The 22,266-nt window shown below is 37.0% G+C and overlaps 1 protein-coding gene across 1 annotated transcript in view; it reads left to right on the top strand.

The window, feature by feature from the left end:
- Positions 1–22,266, top strand: part of MACROD2 (mono-ADP ribosylhydrolase 2) — a 2,173,194-nt gene that overhangs the window by 1,066,487 nt on the left and 1,084,441 nt on the right. The window lies entirely within an intron of this gene.

Genomic DNA, 22,266 nt, shown 5'->3' with positions numbered 1-22,266 from the left:
TATGACAAGTCCCACAGGAAAAAAAAAGTTGAGTAAATGACATCTGTATCTATACAGAAACCTAAGAGATCTACATATGGATTTTTTTTGGTTTATTTTTTTACATGGATGAGAAAGCCATTAACACGCCTAGAAGTGGGAACAACATGAGCCAAAGCTGTTGCAAGTCAGCCCTTGATGGGGTTGACAGATGGAGGGATGGAGAATGAGGCCTTTCTCCTCCAGATCGGTCCCCTTGTCTGTTACCCTGTTCTGCTGGCGGTTCTCAGGTGAATGCTGTGGGAAGAAAGCCAACAGGCAGTCAGGCTTCCGAAGAAAACAGCTCTTAATTCCGTGAAGAGGCCGAAGCCAAAAGGCCCCAGAATAGGCCCCCAGAAAAAAAGCCCTTCGCCTTTCACAGACCCTTGTTTTATACCCCAGAATCAGTTACCACCCAATGATGGTAGGAGAATCAGGTGCCACCCTGGGGAGTGAGCAGAATGCCAGGTCACACCCTAGGGTGAGGCACAATCTCCGATCAGTGTAGGGTCAATACATAATAATCCCATTGAAATGTTTACATACACAGCAACACAAAGCCAAGAAGTAAAAGACTGCCACCTTCAGGAGAGTTATCCTTATGAAAGACTATAATACAGACTATTTAACATAGTACAGGTATGATAGGGATAACAACCATAGATATTCGAAATTTTTAATTCAAGAAAAAATTGGGGTGGTGATGTTATGGTGCTTCTTCTAACTCTGTGCTTATGGTTGCTTATGAAGGTCCTCTGGAGGATATTTGCTACCAGTGATCAAACTCACACCTCCCATGCACTGGCGGTACCTGGGATCAAACCCACTCACCGGGTCTGTTGCTTTATCTTGTCACTAAAATCCTGGCTTTTTTTCAAGTGACTACAGAATTATTAGTTCTGAGCCTTAGGATTTAAGGTTTGGACTGAGAAGTCACTCCCAGATAGTCTATGTTTGCTTTAATCAGATCATTACTCAAACTTTCTATATTATATTGTGAAAGTGGATTTCAATATGTGAAATCTATGGATTCATTGAACATACTGGTATTCCATTTGTAAGCCAAAATATTAATTAGAAAATATTTCTATTAATTGGCAATCAAGTTGAAGAATATGTTGATTAGATGCACACATTCCTTCAATGCACACATTCCTTCAGTGCAGTATCTACCTCAATGTGACTGTATTTGAGATGGTTCTTTGAGAGTAGAGCCTCCAATTCTATTTGTCTCTTCGAATAAAGAAGAAGAGAGAATAGTCCCTTTGTTCAGAAAGGCTATGTGAGCAGGTGGTAAGAAGGCCATCAGCTTCCAACCAGATTGAGGATGCTCAACAAAACCAGTGTCTATTTGTACTTACTTTGATATTGAAATTCCCAGATCCAGGAACTGTGCAATATTTAATGTACTTTGTTAGGGATGTTTATAATAGGGATCACCACTGAAGTCCAAGGGCTTTCCAATGCTTTGTTTTGTGCTTTATTCCAGTACATTTCTGGGGACCACAAAATGTAAGGATTGATTCCTGGCTTCAATCAAGAAAAACATGTCACTAGGCCTTTGGCTATCTCTCCAGTCCTGAAATACCTATTTGTTAAGTCAAATGATCTATGGTCTTATAGTGTAGCAAAAAGAGCAGGACAATAAATAGCCATTGTTGATATGTTAATGCCTCAAGGCTTGCCAGTATTTTTTTCATGAAGATCCAATGCTTCCTCTTGACCACACAATGTTTAGGAATCATAAAGAAATGTTCTCTAGAACTAAGCATATTATATTTGCCAAGTAGCATAGCTGATTAATGAAAAATAACAGAAAAACGGAAAATTACCATAATAGCTGCAATTCTTCACTAAAAATGACATTCTAAGAGTTTATTTGAAGAAGACAGAAGTATTTGAAATCTATATTTTATATATTTGCTGTAGGTAGATAGACAGTGGAATGATTCTAATTACAATTGTTGGAACTTTAATGCTTCAATATAGTTCCACTATTTTTTAATATTTTTTATTTAAACATCTTGGTTACAAATATGATTGTGGTTGGGTTTCAGTTTTATAAATGACAACCTCCCCATCACTAGTGTAACATTCCCACCACCAATGTCCCAAATATCCCTCCTCCCCTCCCCACCCTCACCTGTACTTTAGACGGGTTTTCTATTTCCCTCATATATTCTTATTGTTAGGATAGTTCACAATGTACTTATTTCTCTAACTAAACTCATCACTCTTTGTGGTAAGGTTCATGAGGCAGGTTTTACCGTTCAGCCATTCTCTCTTTTGTCTCTAAATTTGTTGAGAAATGTCTTTCATTTTTCTTAAAACCCATAGATGAGTGAGATCATTTTCCATTTTTCTCTCTCTCTCTGACTTATTTCACACAGCATAATAGATTTTCACGTTGATAAATCCCCTCCTTTCTTCTCCCCTCCCTCATCTTCCCTTCTCCTCCTTTCTTTCTCACTCTCACAACCTACTCTCTTCTTCCTTCCTCTTCCGTCCTCTCTTATTTTCCCTTCACCTCTCCTTCCCTACCTTTTGACCAGTGTGGCTCTAATAAGATGAATAAACAACTGAAGCTTATGCCTACCTGAATTAAGCACTACAAGGGTTACACCAGCATTTTTGGGGAGACAACATGGATACACCTAGTGATGTTCAGGAGTCATGCAATGGTGAGCAAATACTTCATACCTTTGATATGCATCCTGGGTGTCTATGGATTTTTATTTCACAGAAGTTTTAAACCTAAGTATAGTTGCATTGACATTTTCTTTTGTATATTTCTGACTTTTATAGAACTTTCCACTAGATTCAGGAAAACATCCTGGCAGATTTAAAAATTTGCACTTATTGAGGATATGAAGTTATTTCAACATGAAAAAAGAGTATAAACCTCACATTACATGTTCAATAACTTCCAGCAATAATGTTTAATGCACTTTTCAAGAAAAATATATTAGAAAGCTATTAGCTCTTCTATTTAAAGCTAAAATCCAGAATTTATAGTAAATATTATAAACTACTGTTAAATACAAATGAAATGATAAAAATGACCTTACAGTTTAAAATGCATGAGTTAGGGATTTCTATAATTTGTCTAACATTGCCAACCAATACATCTTAAATATAGTCGAAAAGCAAATGACCTTATTTTCATCAATTATTCTAGAGTGTTTATTTTACATTTTTTAAATTTCTGATTAAAAACACAATTTTTTTTTCATAATGGCTTACATATCTTTCACTGTAGTATTTTGGGTACATATTCACATTGAATCAGGGGAATACCCATCACCTAATATGTCCTCTTCTCAATCAAAAATCAAATATGCTGAAAATAGGCAGAGTCCTGTCTAGAGGCTTCCAACCTCAGTTTGAGAGAGGATGTGAAAAAAGTAATTAAAATACCACAACAATACACACACACAAAAAAATATCGAATTAAATAACCGATAAGCACCACAGCAATAAAGACAGGCACCACACAATAATCTCAGTTCTGAAATCAAATCATACTCAAGTGCAAAAAAGAAAGAGAAAGACAAAACAAAATAAAATAAAATAATATTGGAGACATCAACCGTAATCTCCACACCAAAATAAAGACGTCAAAAAAATAGATCATTTATTCTCCTCTTGCTGCTTTCGTGGTATGTGGAAGACTTCTACTTTATCTTGGATGGTAAAATCAGTCCTGTTTCTAAAGATCTTGGTGGCTGTGCAGATCAGGGAATGGAGTTTATGAAGTCTTTCTTTGTGGTTCTAGCAATTATGCTTCTTCAATGTCATTTTTTTGTTTTTTATGTGATCTAGGTGTTTCAGAATAGTGCTACCATTCTGTGTTTTTCTTTTGTCTTCTGACTTACTTCGTGTAACATAACATGATCTAGGTCCATCCACGTTGCTGCAAAGTCTGTGATTGTATCATTTCTAACTGCCATGTAATATTCCATTGTATATATGTACCACATCTTAATGATCCATTCATCTGTTGTTGGACATCGAGGTTGGTTCCAAGATTTGGCTATTATACTGAGTGCTGCAATAAATAGTGGGGTGCATATGTATTTTGGAATGAATGTCCTTCCATCTTGGGGATATATGCCTAGGAGAGCAATTGCTGGGTCAAATGGCAGCTCAATTCTAAGTTCTTTGAGCACTCTCCAGACTTTTCTCCATAGATGTTGGACCAAGGGGCATTCCCACCAGCAATGAATGAGAGTTCCTTTCATACCACATCCTCTCCAACAAAGGTTGTTCCCATTATTTTTGATGTGAGCCAACCTCACTGGTGTGAGGTGGTATCTCATTGTTGTCTTGATTTGGATCTCCCTGATGATGAGCGAAGGTGAGCATGTTTTCATGTGTTTGTTGGCCATCCTTCTCTCTTCCTCAGAGAAATGTCTATTCATTTCGTCTCCCCATTTTTTTATGGCTTCGTTTGGTTTTGAAGGGCTCAGGTTTCTGAGCGCTTTGTATGTTCTAGATATCAGCCCTTTATCTGATATATCAAGTGAAAAGATTTTTTCCCATTCTGTTAGCTGTCTTCTTGCATTAAGTAGGGTTTCTTTTGCCATGCAGAAGCTTTTTAGTTTGATATAGTCCCATTTGTTTATAGTTGATGCTAACGTTTTTGCCATTGGTGCTCCGGTCTCAAAGACCCTTTTGATATAAAGGTCTTCGAGTGTTCTGCCTATTTTATTCTCGATAAACTTTATAGATTCAGGTCTGATTTCCAGATCTTTGATCCATTTTGAGTTGACTTTTGTATAAGGAGTGAGATATGGGTCGATTTTCACTTTCGTGCATATGAGTTTCCAGTTGTACCAACACCATTTGTTGAATAGTCTTTCTTTGTTCCATTTCATATTCTTGCCTCTTTTATCAAATATTAGTTGGCTATATATCTGGGGGTTTATGTCTGGGAATTCTGTTCTAATCCACTGGTCTGAGGTCCTGTCTCTGTTCCAGTACCATGCTGTTTTTATTACTATGGCTTTATAGTATAGTTTCAAGTTAGGTAAGGAGATACCTCCCAACTTCTCATTTTTCAGAATGTGTTTAGCTATCCTGGGTCTTTTATGGTTCCAAATGAATTTTATAATTGATTGTTCTATTTCTTTAAAGAATTGTGTCTGGATTTGGATAGGGATTGCATTAAATCTATATAGCAGTTTGGGTAAAATAGTCATTTTGACTATGTTAATTCTACCTATCCATGAGGATGGGATGTTCTTCCATTTCTTTAGATCGTCTTCAATTTCTTTCTGAAGTGTTTTGAAGTTTCCCTGGTATAGATCTTTCACTTCTCTTGTAAGGTTGATTCCTAGGTATTTGATATTTTTTGATACTATCTTAAATGGAATTGTATTTTTAATCTCTCTCTCCTCAACTTCATTGTTTGTATATAAAAACGCTACTGTCTTTTGTGTATTGACTTTGTATCCAGCCACTTTACTGTATTGGTTGATTGTTTCTAGGAGTTTTTCTGTGGATTCTTTAGGGTTTTTGATGTATATCATCATATCATCAGCAAATAGAGCTAGCTTGTGTTCCTCTTTCCCTACTTGAATTCCTTTGATTCCCTTCTCTTGTCGGATTGCTATTGCTAGGACTTCTAAGGTTATATTGAATAAGAGTGGAGAGAGTGGACAGCCTTGCCTAGTTCCTGACCTTAGTGGGAATGCTTCTAGCTTCTCACCATTAAGTATAATGTTGGCTGTAGGCTTTTCATAAATAGCTGTAACTATCTTAAGGAAGGTGCCTTCTAACCCTATTTTGCTGAGTGTCTTTAACATGAACGGATGTTGGATTTTGTCAAACGCCTTCTCTGCATTGATTGATATGATCATGTGGTTTTTGTCCTTCATGTTGTTGATGTGGTGGATAATGTTTATTGATTTGCGTATGTTGAACCAACCTTGCATTCCTGGTATGAATCCCACTTGATTGTGATGTATGATCTTTTTGATGAGGTGTTGGATTCGGTTTGCTAAGATTTTGTTAAGTATCTTTGCATCAATGTTCATTAGTGAGATTGGTCTGTAGTTTTCTTTTTTGGTGGTGTCTTTGCCTTCTTTAGGAATGAGTGTGATATTAGCCTCATAAAAGGAGTTGGGGAGGATTCCTGTTTTTTCTATGGTTTTGAAAAGCCTATGGAACAGTGGTAATAAGTCTTCTTGAAATGTTTGATAGAATTCACCTGTAAATCCATCTGGGCCTGGGCATTTGTTCTCAGGGAGTCTTTTAATTACGTCTTCAATTTCCTCTGAAGTGATTGGACTGTTTAGAGTTTCTAGGTCTTCCTTTTCCAGTCTTGGAAGAGGGTGTTTGTCCAAGAATCTGTCGATTTCTGGTGGGTTCTCTAGCCTAGTTGAATATAGTTGTTCATAATATGATCTCATGATATGTTGTATTTCTTGGGGTTCTGTTGTAATCTCTCCCCTTTCATTCGTGATCCTAGTGATTTGGGTGTTTTCCCTCTTTTTTTTGGTAAGTTTTGCCAATGGTTTGTCTATCTTATTTATTTTTTCGAAAAACCAATTCCTGGTCTCATTGATTTTTTGTATTGTTTTCTTAGTCTCTATGTTGTTTATTTCTGCTCTGGTTTTTATGATTTCTTGCCTTCTGGTTGTGGTTGGATTTCTCTGTTGCTGTTGTTCCAATTCTTTGAGGTGATCTTTTAAACTGTTGGTTTTGTTATTTTCCTGTTTCTTAACATAGGCCTGTAATGCTATGAGTTTCCCCCTAAGTACTGCTTTTGCTGTATCCCATAAATTCTGACATGTTGTCTCTTCATTGTCATTCGTCTCAAGGAATCTTTTTATTTCCTCCTTGAGTTGTTCTTTGATCCAGCTGTTGTTAAGCAGTATGTTATTCAATCTCCAGGTATTAGTTTTCCTCCATTGCTTCTTCTTGACATCAATTATAAGCTCTGTTGCATAGTGATCTGAAAGGGTACTTCTAATGATCCTTACCTTTGTGGTCTTATATAGGTTGGCTTTGTATCCTAAGACATGATCTATTCTGGAGAAGGTTCCATGTGGGTTTGAGAAGAATGTGTATTCTACTTTCTGGGGATGGAGGGCTCTATATAAGTCTATTAGCCCTAATTCTTCTAATTTTTCATTTAGAGCTCTTATTTCTTTACTATTTTTCTGTTTTGAGGATCTGTCCAGTGGTGATAGTGGAGTATTGAGGTCCCCTACTATTATCACAATTCCCTTCATGTGTTTCTCCAGGTTTGTTAGTAGTTGCCTCACATATTTTGGTGATTTTACATTAGGTGCATAGATATTGACCAGGGTTAGCACTTCTTGATCTAATGTTCCCCTGATCAGTAAGTAGTGCCCCTCTTTGTCTCTGATCACTTTCTTGATGTTGAATACAATTTGGTCTGATATAAGAATGGCTGTCCCTGCTCTTTTTTGTTTTCCATTGGCCTGAATAATTACTTTCCATCCTTTAATTCTAAGCATGTGCTTATCCTGTAACTGTAGGTGTGTTTCTTGCAGACAGCAGAAGTCCGGTTTATTTTTCCTAACCCAGTTCTCTACTATGTGTCTTTTAATTGGAGAGTTTAGTCCATTAACATTTAGGGAAATTATTGATAAAGAGGACTGTTGTGCAGTTGTATTGTGTGGCGTGGTTGTTGTTACAATCGGGGGTTTGGATTGTGTAATTCGTCTCTGAGTAAGTCGCTTAGGATCGGCTTAGTTTGCACAAATAGTTCAAGTTCGTTCATATTTGTGAATGTTTTTAGTCTGCCCTCCCATATGAATGATAGTTTTGCTGGGTATTGGACCCTGGGTTGGAAATTTCTTTCACTCAGTCGTTTAAATACGTCATTCCACTGTCTTCTTGCTTGAATTATTTCAAATGGGAGATCTGGTTTGATTCTTATGTCCTTTCCTTTGTACTTGAGGTTTTTTTTCTCCCTTATTGCTTTCAGGAGTTCCTCTTTCTCTTTGTTTTGCGCCATTTGGATTATTATGTGTCTTGGTGTGAGTTTATTAGGGTCTATTTTATTAGGGACTCTCTTGACTTCTTGGATTTGTCCTAAATTGTCTTTCCAGAGGGTGGGAAAGTTCTCTGTTATTATCTCCCTGACTACTTGTTCTTCCCCCTTCCCTATTTCTTCCCCTTCTGGTATACCCACAATTCTTAGATTGTTTCTTTTGTCCTTGTTCATTAGATATTGGATTTTTCCTTCCAGTGCTTTGCCTTTTATTTCTTTGTTGGTTTCTTCATCATTTTTATATTGCAGTTTTCCTTCGAGTTCATCGATGTGCTTCTCCAACTCTGTGGTTCTACTCGTAAGGCTTGTTATTTTGTCTTTTAAATCCTTCACTTCTTTTTGTATGGAATCTCTCATGTTCTTTAACATTTCTTCTTTAATTTGGCTGAGTCGTTCGTCCATGAATTTCTTATACTCGGTTGCTAGGGTTTCTTTCATTTGTTTTAGTAATTCTTGCATTTCCTTCCTCATGACCACTTTTAGGTCTTCTTCCCCTGGATCTGTGCGTTTTGGTGGACTTGGAAACTTGATAGGGCTTGTCATGGTGTCTTCAGTTATAAGAGATCTCCTTGATTTACGCATAATTCTTTGTATTTAATGGTGTGTTTTGGAGTGCTGTGGCTTCTAATTTCGGCCTGCTTTGGTCTCCTTTCTGAAGGTTTTTCTAGAGGAGCTCACATCTCCCCAGCCGGCACTCAGGAGTCTCTGGGAGGAGTGGCAGGCCCAAATGCCAAGCAAAAGGAGGGAGACTCACTCACGCCTCCCCAGCCGGCACTCAGGAGTCTCTGGGGGGAGTGGCAGGCCCAAACGCCAAGCAAAAGGAGAGAAACTCACTCACGCCTCCCCAGCCAGCACTCAGGAGTCTCTGGGAGGAGTGGCAGGCCCAAACGCCAAGCAAAAGGAGAGAAACTCACTCACGTCTCCCCAGCTGGCACTCAGGAGTCTCTGGGAGGAGTGGCAGGCCCAAACGCCAAGCAAAAGGAGAGAAACTCACTCACGCCTCCCCAGCCGGCACTCAGGAGTCTCTGGGAGGAGTGGCAGGCCCAAATGCCAAGCAAAAGGAGAGAAGCTCATTCACGCCTCCCCAGCCGGCACTCAGGAGTCTCTGGGAGGAGTGGCAGGCCCAAACGCCAAGCAAAAGGAGAGAAACTCACTCACGCCTCCCCAGCCGGCACTCAGGAGTCTCTGGGGGGAGGGGCAGGCCCAAACGCCAAGCAAAAGGAGAGAAACTCACGCCTCCCCAGCTGGCACTCAGGAGTCTCTGGGAGGAGTGGCAGGCCCAAACGCCAAGCAAAAGGAGAGAAACTCACTCACGTCTCCCCAGCTGGCACTCAGGAGTCTCTGGGAGGAGTGGCAGGCCCAAACGCCAAGCAAAAGGAGAGAAACTCACTCACGCCTCCCCAGCCGGCACTCAGGAGTCTCTGGGAGGAGTGGCAGGCCCAAATGCCAAGCAAAAGGAGAGAAGCTCATTCACGCCTCCCCAGCCGGCACTCAGGAGTCTCTGGGAGGAGTGGCAGGCCCAAACGCCAAGCAAAAGGAGAGAAACTCACTCACGCCTCCCCAGCCGGCACTCAGGAGTCTCTGGGGGGAGGGGCAGGCCCAAACGCCAAGCAAAAGGAGAGAAACTCACTCACGCCTCCCCAGCCGGCACTCAGGAGTCTCTGGGAGGAGTGGCAGGCCCAAATGCCAAGCAAAAGGAGAGAAGCTCATTCATGCCTCCCCAGCCGGCACTCAGGAGTTTCTGAGGAGAGTGGCAGGCCCAAACGCCAAGCAAAAGGAGGGAGACTCACTCACGCCTCCCCAGCCGGCACTCAGGAGTCTCTGAGGGGAGTGGCAGGCCCAAACGCCAAGCAAAAGGAGGGAGACTCACTCACGCCTCCCCAGCCGGCACTCAGGAGTCTCTGGGGGGAGTGGCAGGCCCAAACGCCAAGCAAAAGGAGAGAAACTCACTCACGTCTCCCCAGCCGGCACTCAGGAGTCTCTCTATTTTACATTTTTAACAAAGTTTGATTTTACTGGTTTATTAAGTGCAATCACAAAATTATAATATTTTATTGCATCAGCTGCTTATTATTTTTGTATACTGCTATAGAGAAAGAAAAACGTCTACTTTACCAAAGTATGCTGATATCTAAGAATTAAAATAAATTCTAAAAGATTTTGTAAATAAATAAAGCTAAACTTTGAAAGGTTAACTATGTAGCTTTATAGATACAATAAATACATAAAATATCTTTTCTTTTTTATCATATTGCCTGGCTTTTACTGTTTGTGAATATTATATATTTATTATCAATCATCATTTAAGAAAAGTTTTAATGCACTCTTAACTGTTTTCTATTTCCCAGCCCTGAAAATATTATTCTCATTTAATACTTTTATTTCTAAGAATCTATTCTTTTTTTATAATATATTTTATTTAAATACCTTGGTTACAAACATGATTGTGGTTGGGTTTCAGTCATATAACATGACACCCCGCATCACCAGTGCAACATTCCCACCACCAATGTCCCAAATATCCCTCCTCCCTCCACACCCCCACCTGTACTCTAGACAGGCTTTCTATATCTCTCATACATTCTCATTATTAGGATAGTACGCAATGTAGTTATTTGTCTAACAACACTCATCATTTTTTGTGATGATGTTCATGAGGTGGGCTGTAATGTCTAGCCCTCCTCTATTTTGTCTCTGAAAATTATTGAAAATTGTCTTTAATTTTTCTTAAAACCTATAGATGAGTGAGACCATTCTGCATCTTTCTCTCTTTCTGACTCATTTCACTCAGCATGATAGATTCCATGTACATCCATGTATAGAAAAATTTCATGACTTCATCTCTCCTGATGGCTGCATAATATCCCATTGTGTAGATGTACCACAGTTTCTTTAGCCATTCATCTGTTGAAGGGTATCTTGGCTGTTTCGAGTGTCTTGTTACGGTAAATAGTGCTGCAATAAATATAGGTGTAAGGAAGGGATTTTTGTATTGTATATTTGTGTTCATAGGGTATATTCCTAGGAGTGGTATATCTGGATCATATGGGAGCTCAATTTCCAGTTTTTGGAGGAATCTCCATATAGCTCTCCAGAAAGGTTGAACTAGTCAGCATTCCCACCAGCAGTGGATAAGAGTTCCTTTCTTACGCATCCCTGCCAACACTGCTTGTTCTCATTCTTTGTGTTGTGTGCCAATCTCTGGGTGTGAGCTGGTACCTGATTGTTGTTTTGATTTGCATCTCTCTGATTATTAGTGATGTGGAGCATTTTTTCATGTGCCTTTTGGCCATTTGTCTTTAATCTTTATCAAAGTGTCTCTCCACTTCTTCTACCCATTTTTTTGATGGGATTAGATTTTTTTTCTTGTAGAGTTCTGTCAGTGCCCAGTATATTTTGGATATTAGCCCCTTTTCTGAAGGGTATTGGGTGAATAGTTTCTCCCACTCAGTGGGTGGCTCTTGTATCATGGGCTCTATTTCCTTCGAGGTGCAGAAGATTCTTAGCTTAATATATTCCCATCTGTTAATCTCTGTTTCCACTAGTTTAGAGAGTGCAGTTTCCTCCTTGAAGATGCCTTTAGTCTCAATATCCTGGAGTGTTTTACCTACGTGTTATTCTATATATCTTATGATATCAGGTCTGATATCGAGGTCTTTAATCCATTTGGATTTTACCTTCATACATGATGTTAGCTGGGGGTCTAAATTCACTTTTTTGCAAGGACCTAGCCAGTTGTGCCAACACCACTTATTGAAGAGGCTTTCTTTGCTCCATTTAGGATTTCTTGCTCCTTTATCAAAGATAAGGTGATTGTATGTCTGGGAACATTCTCTGAGTACTCAAGTCTATTCCACTGATCTGAGGGTCGGTCTTTATTCCAATACCATGCTGTTTTGATAACTTTTGCTTTGTAGTACAGTTTAAATTTGGGGAAAGTAATGCCTCTTATATTCTTTTCCCCAATAATTGCTGTAGCTAATCGAGGGTGTTTATTGTTCCAAATAAATTTCCAAAGTGCCTCATCCACTTCTTTGAAGAATGTCATGGGTATCTTTAGAGGGCTCGCATTAAATCTGTACAATGCTTTGGGGAGTATTGCCATTTCAATGATGTTAATCCTGTCAATCCATGAGCAGGGTATGTGTTTCCATTTCTGTGTGTCCCCTCTTATTTCTTGGAGCAGAGTTTTATAGTTTTCTTTGTATAGGTCCTTCACATTTTTGGTCAAGTTGACTCCAATATATTTGAGTTTGTGTGGCACTATTGTGAATGGGGTTGTTTTCTTAATGTCCTTTCGTTTCTATTATTATTGGTGTATAGAAATGCCATTAATTTTTATGTTAATTTTGTAGCCTGCCACCTTGCTATATGAGTCTATTGTTTCTAGAAGCTTTTTGGTAGAGTCCTTAGGGTTTTCTAAGTATAGTATCCTGTGATCAGCAAACAGTGAGAGTTTGACTTCTTCATTTCCTATCTGGATTCCCTTGATATCACTATAGCAAGGACTTCCAGTGCTATGTTAAATAGGATTGTTGAGAAAGGGCAGCCTTTTTAAGATGGAAGGATATTAGTTTTTCTCCATTGAGGATAATATTTGCCACTGGCTTGTGGTAGATAGCCTTAACTATATTGAGAAATGTTCCTTTCATTCCCATCTTGCTGAGAGTTTTGTTAAAAAAAAATGGGCGTTGGACCTTCTCAAATGCTTTCTCTGCATTTATTGATATGATCATGTGGTTTTTATTTTTCTTGTGTTGACATTGTGTATTATGTTGATATATTTATGGATGTCAAACCATCCTTGCATTCCTGAAATGAAACCTACTTGATCATAATGCATGATCTCCTTGATGAGGCATTGAATCCTATTTGTCAGGATTTTGTTGAGGATCTTTGCATCTGTGTTCATCAGGGATATTGGTCTGTAATTTTCTTTTTTGGTAGCATCTCTGTCCGGTTTAGGTATCAAGGTGATGTTGGCTTCATAAAAGGTATTTGGAATTGTTCCTGTTTTTTCGATTGCATGAAAGAGTCTTGCCAGGATTGGTAGTATTTCCTCTTGAAAGCTTTAAAAGATTGCATTAGTGAATCCACCTGGGCTTTTGTTTTGGGGCAGACATTTGATTACCATTTTAATTTCATCAATTGTTATGGGGCTGTTTAGACATGCTACATCTTCTTTATTCAAGCATGGAAAGTTATAGGAGTCCAGGATTTTTTCCGTTTTTTCCAGGTTCTCATTTTTAGTGGCATAGAGTTTCTCAAAGTAGTTTCTGATTACCCTTTGAATCTCTGCAATATTGGTAATGATCTCCCCTTTATCATTTCCTTTTTTTTTTTTGTTTGTTTGTTTTAGGCTATATCTGTTTGATGCTCAGGGGTTACTCCTGGCTAAGTGCTCAGAAATTGCCCCTGGCTTGGGGGGACCATAAGGAATGCGGGGGGATCGAACCATAGTCCTTCGTTGGCTAGTGCTTGCAAGGCAGACACCTTACCTCTAGTGCCACCTCACTGGCCCCAATCTCCTTTTTCATTTTTAATACGAGTTATCAAGTTTCTCTTTCTCTCTCTCTTTTTCAGTTTTGCTAATGGTCTATCAATCATGTTTAATTTTTGAAGAATCAACTTCTGCTTTTATTGATCTTTCAGATTGTTATTTGGGTTTACACTTCATTGATTTCTGTTCTCAGCTTTGTTATTTTCTTTTGTCTTCTTATTTTTAATTCCTTTTGCTGAGCACTTTCTAATTCTATGAGCTGTGTCATTAAGCTATTCAGGTAGGCCCCTTCTTCCTGATATGTGCTTGCAAAGCTATAAATTTTCCTCTCAGGACCGCTTTAGCTGTGTCCCATGGATTCTGATAGTTTGTGTCTTTATTATCATTTGTCCAGGAAAGTTTTGATTTCCTTTTTTATTTCATCTTGATCCACTGTTTGTTCAGTAGTAGGCTGTTTCATTTCTAGTTGTTAAAGTTTTTCTTCTGTGCCCCTTTGTAGTTCATATCTAATTTCAGAGCCTTGTGGTCAATGAAGGTAGCCTGAAAATTTTCTATTCTCTTGATTTTATGGTATGTTTTATGTTTTATTTGCCAACATGCGGTCTATCCTGTAGAATGATTTGTGTACATTGGAGAAAAATGTGTATCCAGGTTTCTGGGGATAAGTGTTCTATCTAGTCCTCTTTTTCCATTTCTCTTTTCAGGGTTAGTATATTTTTGTTGGATTTCATATTTGTTGGTCTATCAAGTGCTGACAAGGCTGTGTTCAGGTCTCCCACAATTATTGTGTTTTTATTGATATCCTCTTTCAAATTTGTCAATAATTGTATTAGATATTTTCTGATCTCTCATTGGGTGCATTTATGTTTAGTAGTATGATTTCTTTTGTTTGTTTGTTTGTTTTTGGGGGGGGCACACCCGGTGACACTCAGGGTTTTCTACTTGCTATATGCTCAAAAATCACTCCTGGCTTGGGGAAACCATATAGGATGACAGGGGATTGAACTGCTGTCTGTTATAGGCTCTCACTGGCAAGCAGATGCCTTTCCATGCCACACCACTTCTCCAGCCCCAGTAGCGTGATTTCTTCCTGTTGCACATATCCCTTGATTAGTATGAAATGTCCATCTTTGTTCCTTACAACTTTTCTGAGTCTAAAGTTGTGTCTTCTGATATTAATATAGGCACTCCAGCTTTTTTAAGGGTGTGATTTGCTTGGATAATTTTTCTCTAGCCTTTGATTTTGCATCCATGTTTGTTCTGACTATTCAGGTGTGTTTCTTTTAGGCAGCAGAAGATTGGATTCATCTTTTTGTTCCATTTAGCCACTGTGTCTATTAATTTGTGCATTTAGTTCAATGACATTGAGGCAGATGATTGTCATGGATTTAATGTCATTTTTGTGTATATGTTTGGTGTGTCTGTTGGTCTGTCTTGCCTTAAAGTAGACCTTTCAGTTTTTCCTTTAAGGCTGGTTTTGCGTTTGTAAAGTTGCTGAGCTGTTGCTTATCCATGAAGCAATGTATCGTTCCTTCAAACCTGAATGTGAGTAGGGCTGGGTGCAGTATTCTAGGTGAAGCATCGATTTCATTCAGTCTTGTCACAATATCCCATCTGTCTTTTGGTATTGTGAGTTTCGTGTGTCATGTCTGCTGTAAATCTTAAGGATCCTCCTTTGAATGTAATTTTCTTTTTTTGATATTGCTGCTTTCAGTATGCTATATCTATCTGTGTGATTTGTCATTGTGACTAGGATATGTCTTGGGGTGTTTTCCTTCAGGTCTCTTTTAGCTGGCACTTTTCAGACATGCAGTATTTGATTACATACTGTCTTTAGCTCTGGGAGTTTCTCTGTGATGTCTTTGATTGTTGATTCTTCCTGGGCATCTCCTTACTGGGCCACTGGGACTCCAATGATTCTTATGTTTTTTCTATTGAGTTTATTAAAGACTTCTATTTTCATCTATTAACATTCTTTGAGTACTTTTTCTATTGTCTAATTGTTTGCCTTAAGGTTTGTTTCCAATCTCTTTAGCTGTATTTTGTTCTGCATTTCATCTTCCAGTTCATTGATTCTGTTCTCGGCTGCTATTACCCTGTTGGAAAGGCTTTTCATTTAGGTTTTCAGTTCAGCTACTGTTTTTTAGACCTGTTATTTCAGTTTGGAGTTTTCTGATTTCTATCTTTGTGTTCTGTTTAGCTAGAGCTATGCTTTCTTTGATTTCTATGAGGATCCTCCATATTTCTATTCTAAACTCCTTATCTGAGAGATTAATCAGATGGTTGGTATTTTTGGGGTCATCAGACCTATCATCTTCATTCTCTGTGCATGGTGTTTGCCTGCGTGGTTTCCCCATTGTCACACTTGTAGTGTGATTTTTTTCTGTGTGTTATGGTGGGGTTCATTAGCTATAAAGAGCACGTTGCCGCAGCCAAGTGGAGCATTTGTGCTCTTCTGGATCTCTAGGATACAGTTTTCTTGGGCCCTCCCTGCCGCTCTCAGGAGAGTTTCAGGAGACAGAAGAGAAGAGAAACAGGCAAAGGTGGCAGGTCTCCTCAGTCTCTCTATCAGTTGCTCTTAAATTAATTCTTAAGCCAGTTTGTGGGTACAACTATCAGTGATTGGACATCTTTGGAAGAATTGAACCCTGATATATATACAGTGTGATCTAAATCAGTAAGAACTCTCCTAGATCCAAATTTTCACAGTGACATTAAGTCTAGAGGTAAATCTTACATATCTTTTTTTTTTCTTTCTTGTTTTTTTTTGTTTATTTTTTTTGTTTGTTTTAACATAATTTTTATTTTGATCATAGTGGCTTACATATTGTTGACAATAATATTTTAGGTACATATTTACATAAAATCAGGGGGGATTCCCATCACCGGTTTGTCTTCCCTACTCCTCCGTTTTTGTCCTACCTTCCATATCCTCTTCCCTCAACCCCAGGGCTGCTAGAATATGTGGCTCATGCTCCTCAAATATTTTGATTTATCATATAAATTTAAGTTGTAGATCAAATAATGGTTTTTGAAAGTTATTTATGCCTTCTAAAGAAACTATTGTACTTTTGTAAGATTCTTGATGGAACTAAACCTAATTTTCTCTTCTATTTATATTTTATAGTTTGTTAGAAATGAGTAATTTTTTAATAGAATTTGCTATAACTCCATTAAAACAAGAAATTTGTGTATTCAAACCATATTTTCATTTAGAGAGTCCTCTTATTTTCTACATGTTTACTGATGTGAAAAAATATACATTTTAATACTGAGCATGAAAGAGTTGCAAAAAACTGTTTTAAGGTGAAGTACCTGAAAATTTGATAGATGCAATTTAAAATTCCCAGGAACTAGAGGAAACAACCTATTCTAATGCTCATGAAAATCCCAAGTCATGAAATTGTCTCATCTCTTTGTGCCACTTTGTGAACTATTATTACCTCAAAGGGACTGATTCTTTATGAAAAGTTATGAAAAGTGGTGTTGTGCCATCCTATTAGGTCTGTTTTGTCTGTCTATTTCACTATTCTTTGCCTCTCTCCCTTTAACCCATTTTCCTCTCTTGGGTTAAAATTTTTGCCAGCCCTTTCTGCCTTGTGCTTCTCATTTTTCCTTCATATGTACAGAAACCGATGTCTTCTCATCAGCCAGGCATTTTATGTATAATGCAATCTCTCCCCAGCTGGCTGTACTGTTCTATAGAGATGCAAACATTGCCTTTATCTTTGAATATAGGTGTCAATAGACACAGTCATGGAGATGACAGAGTTCCTAGGGACAAGACTGCAGAGATTTTATCTTTACCCCTACACAAATACATGGCTAGAAAGTACATTGTTGAAAAAGAAAAGGAAGAGAAATGAAAGATTAAGCTTCCAGCCAATTACTTTCCATGGAAAAGTATCTTACAATTTATTTTATTCACTTGACCAAGTGTATGTATCAGTTCTTTAAAAAAAAATTAAAGCCCCAAAGAATGGCATTCATACTGCCCTATGTTAGAACAATAGAAGACAATGTTAAAAAATATTGGCTTAATTATTGGGAAACTGAAGGTTTGAAGTACTTAGGAACAAAGCATATGTAAAACTATGCAGATGAATGGAAATATCAACAATCTTTAGATTTTCTACAAATTGACAGTTTGACTCTTAATGTTACATAAGGTGATGGTCACTGGAATAGATGCTGACAGCTACTTGAAATATACCATGTCCTTAATGTTTCATGTGAACTTGCACTATTTAGTAATCTGATTAGTTGCTATTGCCAACAGTTGTGCTTGCACATATAAGTCAACAAACGCATTATCGCCCCTGGGATCACTAAGTGCTAATAAAGTCACTGCTTGCATTTTAGATTTGTTTTGATGACAGACAGATCTTAAATGAACTAAGAATGGTTTGTTTGCTCCAGAGCTCAGCAAGAAAGGTTAAGAAATGAACGTTATTATGGATGTCACCAAACAGGTTCAAACAATGGTGCACTTACTATCTTTGTGATCATCAAATTGTAACTCCGTCTCATATTGAATTTCTATGGGGTTATGTATATGTATGAACATGTACAACTTTTCATAGGGGTTGTATTTGGATGCCACTTTCTGAGAGCATTTATTTAGAAGGTTCAGAATACAGTAAAAAAAAAAAACAACAATGAACAAATATACAGAATCTGCCTATTAATGTTATTTTACTTTGTCAACTCTTCAATAAAGTAATATTAAATTTTTTTGTGTAATTTACAGCACACAATATGTCTGTTTTTAAAATATCCCCTTGTACAATTATCATCAAATAGGTAAAAATGACCAGTTTTTTGGCATACTGTTAATTTATTAACATGTGGGATAAAAATAACTTAATATTTTTCAACACTTCTATTACTTGAAGTCATTCTATTATTCTAGGTTTTTCTTTCTGTCCAAACCAAAGAATAATTATTTCACTAGACCGATCCTTTCCTCCTTTTACCCTCTTTACAAATTCATGTTAAGACTTTTTTGTAATGTATTCTATAATGATGTTTTATCTTGTATTGCTATAATTTTTGAATTTATATCAATAAAATATTCAGAGTGAGATGCTTATTCTATTAATTATATTGTTTAAGATTTCAGAGACATAGCACAAGTTTTAAAGACTGTTTTATACTAATTTTGTTTTAATGCTATTTAAAATTTTCTTTTTTATTACATGTATAAATATATTTTTATTACCCATATTTATGACAGATAATTCCACTAATATGCCCTTAACTAGTTGGGAAATGAATCTAAGGAATGAAAACATTTTGGTAAGAATAATTAAAAAATATTGGGAATAAAGAGAACACTTCTGATATGTTTTCAATTAGAAAATACTTTTTCAATAAGAGATTATGACCTCCCTTTCACTAGAGTGCAGTAGAAGTGTTGACTGGTGTGATAGAAAAGGATGCTGTAGAAAGAATACTAAGCAATGAGGTCAAACAAAGCTACTACAAAAGTGGGACTGGAATGATAGCATAATGGTAGGGCATTTGCCTTGCACATGGCCAACCCAGAATGGACCCGGTTTGATCGCCAACATTCCATATGTTCCCCGAGCTCGCCAGGAGCAATTTCTGAGTGCAGAGCCAGGAGTAACCCCTGAACAATGTCAGGTGTGGCCCACCAAACAAAAAAACATACAAAAGCTACTACCAAAGTAATAAGAAAAACATTGTGCAAAAACTTAGTAGAAAGCAAACTATTACTACATAGAAAATTACCTGTGAATCATTTGTTTAAAGAAATAATAAACCATTTATCAACTCACAGATTTTAGAAATTGGAGATTTATTTGGAAATGTCTTAGTTGAGCAGTGCTGCCAAACTGGTGATCTGGGCAAAAATTATCTGAGTGTTTGGGATTGGAGGTTTCACTTCCAATTTTTTATATGTTATGTTGGTGGGACGCTTACATTTTCTTGTTTTATTCAACTCATAGCCAGTTGAACTTATGTTTAAAACATGGCAGTTGAGTAATGAACTAAAGAGAGAGGAAGAACAAGGAGGAAAGACGTACAGAATAAGAGTCTGGAAACCATGATATCATATTATATTACTTTCTTAGGACTGACAGGCCATCATGTCTCATCTGATTTTGTAATCACCTGAGCCAACTTAGATCTATTGTGGGAGGGATACTGAAGGTATGATTCACTAACTGATGGCCATTTTAGAATAAACCCATTCTTGGGTTTATTTTAACTTATTGGTTTTTATATTCATTAGAATTCACTACTAATTAGTTAAATAATGATACTTTTTATTATCCATTGCTGATTTTCTGAGATTACAAGTGATTTATTCAGGCATTTTGACTTGGGTTATATTAATTCAATGTTATTAAAGCCAGCTAGTTATCACATATATATATCACCAGTATAGTGAACCTATTATCTTCTACTTTTTTCTTTTATAGATGATTTTAATAATAAGTATTTTACTTCTAAAAATATGTAGATAGACATATAGAGATAGTCTGTGATAATTAAAATCTTACATTGTTTATTTTATTTTTATAGCATTTGCTTCTAGGTTTTACTATATGAAGCAAATATTTGGGTAAATTCTATATCTTGCTCTGCATTCAGAACTTATTGGCATGGTTGGGAGACCAGCTTGGATGCTGGGGAGCAAATTGTGTTGACCTCATGCAAGGCTGTACCTATCTGGCTGTACTACCTACATAGCTCCATTTATAAATTATTTTTGTACTTAAACAATTTCATGTTTAGCAATGAACATAGGTGAGCATATATCTTTGCAACTGAATGATTTTTATTTAGGGCATAGATGGTATAAGTGGGTCATATAGGAGTTCTATTTCTATTTTTGAGAAATCTTCATAGAGGTTGAATTAGATGATATTCTCACTTACAATAGATGAGAGATGGCTTTAGGGAGTTTAATAGGTACACAGACGATGGGTTCTGGTGTAATGATGTTCATGAGAAACCATTATTAAAAGTATTGTAAACTATAAGAAAAAAGAATTCAGATTTAATGGCAAAGAAACTCCATTAATGGTTGGAATCATGTTTTCTCTCTTAAAAGTAATTATTCCAGGGCAATATTTTACTTTTATTTTGAATTAAAATAATGTATTTTATCATTAGATAACTTGGATTAAATTTCATACTCACTGTAAATATAGATTATTGATAAGCTTTTTCATTTTTAGCTTTTTAAATTAGAAAAGTTCTGAAGGTAGATTAGCCAATATCTGGAAATTATTTTTTATTTGGTCTGCTTTATAATGGTAATATTGCAAAGCACCTCATTGGAAAAATACTATAGAATATGATCAATATCATAATAAATAAATATAATAAATATTTCTGGTTTATGGACATTTTAATTTTGTCAGTTTAGATATTTAGAAGAGTGGGAATAGTAGAGACTAAGTTTTATGATATCATGTAAATTTGTTTTTCTTGCTTAAAGATAAAAGCACAAAACATTGTTTATTTTTTATATATTATTTTTCTATCTGCATTTATTATTATTATTATTATTTACCTATCTATTTTTGGTCGATTTCTTTGTTTTGGTGTGGTTATTGAAGTTGTTGTCCCCATTTATACTTATCTTTTTCCTCTTCTTTTCTTTATGTGCTCTGCCATGTTTCTTATCTCAAGACCATGGCGTTTTTTTTTTTGTTGTTGTTGTTTTGTGGTGCTTATCGTTATTGTTGGAGTCCTCACTGGATATTTGACACTTCTTTTTGTACTGGTGGAGTGTTTCACCTTTTTTTTTCTCCTTCCTCTCTCAAACTGATGATGAGAGCCTCTAGAAGGATTCCGCCCATTTTCGGCATATTAGACTTTTACCCCAGTTTATTACTTTTCTCTTCAAACAAATCCACGTAACTTGAACTAGCTAGTCCTGCCTCCCAGATAGAGGGGGAAATAAGGGAGGTACCAAGACCAAACAGGTGCAAGACTACTAAGTAGTGGGCTAGGTACAGAGGGGACCACATATTCTAGCAGCCCTGGGGGTGAGGGAAGAGGATATGGGAGGTAGGATAAAAACGGAGGTGTAGGGAGGACAAATTGGTGATGGGAATTCCCCCTGATTTTATGTGAATATGTACCTAAAATATTATTGTCAACAATATGTAAGCCACTATGATCAAAATAAAAATTATATTAAAAATCATCTTTACAATAATGAAGATAAAAAAGAGGGGGCGATAAATGACAAAAATCAAAGTAAAAGCTATGTATAGATACTTTTAGTAAGAAAGGTAGATGAGTAGAAAGCCTGTCTCGAGTACAGGTGTGGGGAGGTGGAGAGGAGGGAGATCTGGGAAATTGGTGATGGGAATGTTGCACTGGTGAAGGGGGGTGTTCTTTACATGACTGTAATCATACAACTATAATAATGTGTGTAATCACGATGTTTAAATAAAGATAATTATAAAAAAAAAGAAAGGTAGATGAGTTTTTTTTTAAAAAGAAACAAAACAAGAGAGTATGCTGTATCAAAAAAATCCTTGGCCTAGGATTTCAAAACTAAGATTATCAAGCAGTGAGTATATGGAAGAAAGAAGAGGTAAACTAGAAGTGATATAAGAAGAGAGATTGAACATACCAATGATATTGGTAATGGTGAGGTGCCATTACTATGTGGATCAAAACCATAAATGCTAACAATGTTGTAACCAAGTTACCTAAACTATAATTAAACATG

The sequence above is a fragment of the Suncus etruscus genome, chromosome 6, assembly GCF_024139225.1.
Source record: "Suncus etruscus isolate mSunEtr1 chromosome 6, mSunEtr1.pri.cur, whole genome shotgun sequence".
Classification (NCBI taxonomy): Eukaryota; Metazoa; Chordata; class Mammalia; order Eulipotyphla; family Soricidae; genus Suncus; species Suncus etruscus.
Note: the sequence above shows the minus strand (reverse complement) of the source record. Positions and strands in the feature narration are given on the sequence as shown.